Source organism: Pleurodeles waltl, unplaced genomic scaffold, assembly GCF_031143425.1.
Source record: "Pleurodeles waltl isolate 20211129_DDA unplaced genomic scaffold, aPleWal1.hap1.20221129 scaffold_56, whole genome shotgun sequence".
Lineage (NCBI taxonomy): Eukaryota > Metazoa > Chordata > Amphibia > Caudata > Salamandridae > Pleurodeles > Pleurodeles waltl.
In genome coordinates this window covers 2,581,927-2,588,481 of record NW_027150269.1, presented here as the reverse complement: position 1 = coordinate 2,588,481, position 6,555 = coordinate 2,581,927, and the positions used below count along the sequence as shown (strand labels likewise).

Below are 6,555 nucleotides of genomic sequence, written 5' to 3'. Positions count from 1 at the left end.
CAGTTTCTGATAGGTTCCAAAGAGCCTTTTGAGGTTAGAACAGACCACCGTAACCTACAATGTTTACGAAATTTTGTGTGCCAGAATAGTCGCCAGGCTCGTTGGGCCTTTTTCTTCAGTCAGTATGATTTTTACGTCACCTATATTCCTGGATCTCAAAACATTCTGGCTGATGCTCTGTCTCGTCGTTATCCAGATTGTACTCCTTCCCCATCTCAGTATCTACTGGAACCTAGTAAGATCATTGGAGTGGCTCAATCTTTTCTGGAGGAAGTACAACTGGAATACACCAAACTATTGGACCACGAAGTAGAGAACCTAAGACCTTTGTTGAATAAGAGACAAGGATTCCATTATTATCAGAACTTGATATTCCTCCCTACTGACAGAGTGAAAGAAAAAGCATTACAAATGTGCCATGATTCACCGGTGGCTGGTCATAGAGGCATCAAGGCCACACAAGAACTTCTCTCACGGTTTTTCTGGTGGCCTACCTGGAAGCAGGATGTTGAAAGATATGTTCAGGCTTGTCCTATTTGTGCTCAAGTCAAGATTCCCCGTACCAGACCTGCAGGATTGCTACAGCCCTTGCCTGTTCCGCCAGCTCCATGGCACACCATCTCTACCGATTTCATGTGTTCGCTCCCACCTTCAGCAGGAAACCGGGTTATCATGGTCACTGTGGATTCCTTTACAAAGATGGCTCATTTCACTGCCCTAAAAAGGCTGCCTACATCTCAAGAACTAAGCCAGATATTTATTGATCATATCTTCTGCCTTCATGGACTTCCACATACCATTATATCTGATAGAGGACCCCAGTACATTTCCCGGTTTTGGAGGTATTTCTGTAAGACACTCAATATCAACAGAGCCCTGTCATCGGGGTTCCATCCACAGACCAATGGACAGACCGAGCGTCTGAACCAAGGACTAGAGCAATACCTTCGCTGTTTTTGCAATTCAACCCAAAGCAACTGGAACACTTATCTCCCTATTGCTGAATTTTCCTACAATAATACTGTCCACAGTGCTTCCAAGGTCACTCCTTTTTTCTGCTCTTATGGTTTTCATCCTACCTCCTTTCCTACTTCTCCTCCATCCACCTCTCCTTTGCCCGCTATTACTCACCTCTCCAAACGACTTTTACAGATCCATAGACTAATTCGATCCAATCTGTTACAAACCAAAAGATATATGAAGAAGGCTGCAGACAAGAAACGTGGAACCACTCCAGACTATCACCCGCAAGATAAAGTCTGGCTCTCATCCAAATTCCTACCCTCACGTCTTTCTCTGAACAAGTTCACACCTCGTTACTACGGACCTTTCCGTATTCTTCAGCTGATCAATCCTGTCACTGTCCGTCTTCGCTTACCTCATACTTGGAAGATTCATCCCGTCTTTCATGTTTCCCAGCTCAAACCTTACGTACCTGACCCTTTCTCTCGCCAGTTTCCTTGTCCTCCTCCTGTGTTGGTGAACGATGTTCCTGAATATGAGGTACAGGAAATCTGTGACTCTCGTCTATTTCACAGACGGCTTCAATATCTGATTCATTGGAAGGGTTATCCTCTCAGTGAATGCTCTTGGGAAGATGCATCTTCTGTTCACGCTCCTCTCCTGATTCAACGCTTTCACCGTTTATTTCCTCTCAAACCTGGGCCTTCGGGAGGGGGACCTACTGTCGCGCCGCGTGGTGCGGCGCGAGCCGAATGTTCGGCACAAGCCAGGCGTTCGGCTGGGGCCGCACAGCGCGTTTCTAAAATGCGGCGCGCCCCCAGCCTTTCATGCACTTTTCGAGGCCCCAGGCATTGCATGGGGCCTCGCTCTGTCGTTTTCCACCGCCTTGCTGGGGTCTCCTGACCCCTCTTACCTGTTCTTCTTTCTTCTTTCTTGTCCTCTTTCTTTTCTTCTTTCTGGGGTCTTTTTGTTGTACTTTTTTTTATGTCTTCTTCCCTTCCCAGGTTACCTTTCTCTTCCCAGCATTCATTGTTCCCTATTCTCTATGGTTTCTATTCTGTTTTGTCTATGTACCTCTCCCTGTCTAATATGGTGTCCCTTTACTTCCTGTGGGTCACTTCCTGTCTTTTGGTATATAAGGGCTGTGTTTTCTTCATTTCCTTGCGCTGCAACACTTTCTGCTCAGATAGTGTCTTCGCTCCTGATTTCCTTGCCTTTCTGGTTCTGGATTTCATCGCTCTGTGTTTCCTGAATTTTGTTCTTTTTGATTCCTGCTTTTTGTTCTTGTTTTTCAGGAGTCCTCCTGTTAGAGGTTTTTTCCACTTTTGTTCTAAGGGTTTTTTTCCCTCTGGCGCTATATTCTGAAGGCCACGGTCTGTTCTTGGCGTCTCCATCACCTACAGCACCGTGGCTACCAGAAAGAGTCGCCCCTTTTTGGGCCAAAGCCGAACATCGAAGATCCACGCCACTAGACCTGCAGATTCCAGGCGCAAGCAGCACGTGAGTCGTGACACCACCGGACGGTAGAAGCTGTGGATTCTGCAAGAACAACAAGGGCTAGAAACTTCTCCTTTGGAGGATGGATGTCGCATGTCGTGTAGAGTCGTGCAGAAGTGTTTTCTTTTAGAAAGACCGCAAACAAGCCTTGCTAGCTGCAAGGGTCGTGGTTAGGGTTTTTGGATGCTGCTGTGGCCCAGGAGAGACCAGGATGTCGCCAATTGCGTGAGGAGACAGAGGGGGCATCCAGCAAGACAAGGAGCCCACTCAGAAGCAAGCAGCACCCGGAGAAGTGCCGGAACAGACACTACGAAGTGGAGTGAAAAGGTGCTCACCCGAAGTTGCACAAGAGAGTCCCACGCCGCCGGAGGACAACTCAGGAGGTCGTGCAATGCAGGTTAGAGTGCCATGGACCCAGGCTTGGCTGTGCAGAAAGGAAATCCTGGAAAAGTGCACAGGAGCCGGAGTAGCTGCAAAACACGCGGTTCTCAGCAATGCAGTCTAGCGTGGGGAGGCAAGGACTTACCTCCACCAAACTTGGACTGAAGAGTGACTGGACTGTGGGAGTCACTTGGACAGAGTTGCTGAGTTCAAGGGACTTCGCTCGTCGTGCTGAGAGGAGACCCAGAGGACCAGTGATGCAGTTCTTTGGTGCCTGCGGTTGCAGGGGGAAGATTCCGTCGACCCACGGGAGATTTCTTCAGAGCTTCTAGTGCAGAGAGGAGGCAGACTACCCCCACAGCATGCACCACCAGGAAAACAGTCGAGAAGGCGGCAGGATCAGCGTTACAAGGTCGCAGTAGTAGTCTTTGCTACTTTGTTGCAGTTTTGCAGGCTTCCAGCACGGTCAGCAGTCGATTCCTTGGCAGAAGGTGAAGAGAGAGATGCAGAGGAACTCTGATGAGCTCTTGCATTCGTTATCTAAGGAATCCCCCAAAGCAGAGACGCTAAATAGCCAAAAAAGAGGGTTTGGCTACTTTGGAGAGAGGATAGGCTAGCAACACCTGAAGGAGCCTATCAGAAGGAGTCTCTGACGTCACCTGCTGGCACTGGCCACTCAGAGCAGTCCAGTGTGCCAGCAGCACCTCTGTTTCCAAGATGGCAGAGGTCTGGAGCACACCGGAGGAGCTCTGGGCACCTCCCAGGGGAGGTGCAGATCAGGGGAGTGGTCACTCCCCTTTCCTTTGTCCAGTTTCGCGCCAGAGCAGGGCTGAGGGATCCCTGAACCGGTGCAGACTGGCTTATGAAGAGATTGGACAAACAATTCAGTGGGGCACATCAACAATCAATGTCTAAACTATTATATTATCAAAATGAGATGACATGAGAGAATCTAGTATGATCAAACTAAATTGCTAATTGATAAATCTTCCTTTTCTGAAAAAAACAATAACTAACCAAAGAGAAAAACCATGTACTCATATAAAACTAACCAAACAGAAATGTCCATGCAAATAGAGAATTTTAATACAAAAGAATATATCATATTATACACATAGACATATAAACATATATACACAACATGTAGAAAAAGTATGAAAAGCCATCAGCCTACACATAAACATATAAACATATATACACAAAATGTAGAAAAAGAATGAAAAGCCATCAGCCGACACGTGTTTCGTCCTGACTGGACTTCTTCAAGGCTGAGAGAATCACAACATATAACAATCAATTACAACAAATATATATATACAATATATACAAATATTAAAATAAATACACATCCAATATTTTATCCTTTCCCTTTCCAAAATACAAAAAACTGATAAATTCTTTGGTCAATTAAGTACACAAGCTCTTAAAATTGCATATTATTTATACTATTTCTCTTGGTTTGAAGCTAAACAAGAAACTTCAGAGAAAAGGAAGAAAACCACCACCACAACCTCAGTGGTGAAGTGTTTATTTGAAGTATCCAACAATATATTTCCCATGTCCCCAAGAATAGGTCTGTTGAAGCCACAGCGATAGTTAGCCATGCAACATGCAAGCCCAAGTGTAAATGAATTTCTTTTTCGTTGGCATTCGATCAATTTATGTCTAAAATTTATTTCCTTTCAAACGTAAACTACTTTTAGCCCAGAATAACCCCTCATTGTATAATGGTGAGGAAAAAGAGTCTAATAAATATATACCTTTATTTGCTTCTATGTCCGTATAATCATATACCATTTATCATCCTCTATAAAGAAGGAGGGGGAACGTGATAATTTAGTTACTCCCATTTCACTTGGCAAAATTTAGGGAATGCCAATAAAGTGTACTATAGTGCAATTACTGACCTGTTTTAATCATAATCAGTCACTTCCTTGCTGTCTTCAAAATGAATCTAAATTACAGGAACCGTAAACCTCATGTATTGAGGAACCAACTGAAATATAAATAATTACAATAAATCCAATGTCCTCCCTAAAAGGAACTCAATTCCTATGTGATCATCTTTTATACCAATGTCTCCACACTATCCTGGTAATGGAGCCAGCATTCTAATAGTTCTCCGTTTTTCATTGAATTCGCAAATCTCATGTATTGAGGAACCAATTGAAATACAAATAATTACAATAAATCCAATTTCCTCCCTAAAAGGACCTCAATTCCTATATAATCATTTTTTATACCAATGTCTCCACACTATCCTGGTAATGGAGCCAGCATTCTAATAATGCTCCATTTTTCATTGAATTACATAGAATACATTTCCCAAACTTCTACCATACACTTACCTATATGCCTCTCTCTCTGTTCTTAAATCTCGTCCCTGTTCTATTTCCCGATGTATCTCGGCGAGAGCATCGAGGGCCTCTGTACCTCGTCTCACTCTCCCCGACTTTTCCAAAGGAAGTGTACATCCCTCGCCGGCATTTTGCGCGCCACATTAGTACTCAAACCGAGTTCATTAGCACTAACAGCGGACAGAAGCTTACCCATAGAACCACGGCGGCCATTTTGAAGTGGTTCCTATTGAGTAAAAACTAACACAAAGTCAGGACGAAATATCGTCTATATCGTATGTAGACATTCTAAGACGACGATTTCAATACTTCAAATCCTTCGCCGTTATTTTAAACACCGCATTAGCACTTAAACATAATTCATTAACCGGAAAAAAAAGGAAAAAGCACCTGCCTATGCAACCGCGGCGGCCATTTTGAAGTGGTTCATGTTTTGTAAATATTACCCCCCAATAAAGACAAATTGTCACCTATTTGCCAACCAAAGAAATACATTTTCAACCACCCAATATCATGATGGTAAAGTAATTTCTACCCCCAATATGTACACAAATGTCACCTCAGTGAACATATAGAGTGAAGTCGTAACCGGTCTTCCCAACATATAGAGAATTCAAATGAGAAGGGAAAGAACCCTCCCTATCTTTCAAGGACACGAAATAGAAAAGATATTGACAAAGTTAGTGACTCATATCATTTGTGTGTTGTTCTACATTCATAGTATGCCAAATGGATATATTCAGAGGAAATGGTACAACTCATCATCCAAATTCATGCCCATTTCAATCGTTCTTAATTTGATAATCCATTTTGCTTCATTTTTACGCAAGTCCAATGTTCTGTTGCCACCCCTAGCGTTCACCGGGATTTGATTTATACCCATATATTTTATTAATGGAACCTCAGTTACTGGATGTTTATCTTTAACATGCCGTACTAGCGGTGATGCTATGTCATAATTTCTTAGGGCTCTGATATGTTCTTGAATACGTTCCTTCAAGGGCCTTATTGTGCTGCCCACATATATCTGGCCACATATGCATTCCAATATGTATACCACAAATTTCGTATTGCAGTTAATAAAAGTGGAGATTTTATATTTGTCACTACCATTGTAGCTGAATTCAGTTGTTTTATGCAATGCCATACTGCACATATTACAATTACCACACCTATAGAAACCCGCAATTTTATTCGGAAGCCATGTTGTTTTACTTTCCATTAGAGGTGGTAAGAAACTTTTACAGACTTCATTTCTGATAGTTTTACCTCTTTTATGAATCATTTTAGGTTTCTTAGGAAGTAAAGCAGCCAGTGTTTCATCTGTCTGTAGAACATTCCAATGTTTACATAGAAT

At 43.1% G+C, this 6,555-nt stretch overlaps 1 long non-coding RNA gene across 1 annotated transcript; it reads right to left on the bottom strand.

Annotated features, from left to right (window-relative positions):
- Positions 1 to 4,619: 4,619 nt before the first annotated feature.
- On the bottom strand, positions 4,620 to 5,294 carry LOC138278744 (uncharacterized). The gene is made up of 3 exons (XR_011200828.1): positions 5,190 to 5,294; positions 4,749 to 4,837; positions 4,620 to 4,648 (listed from the first exon to the last, which is right to left on the bottom strand). It is a non-coding gene; the product is annotated as an uncharacterized lncRNA (long non-coding RNA).
- Between the last annotated feature and the right edge of the window lie 1,261 nt (positions 5,295 to 6,555).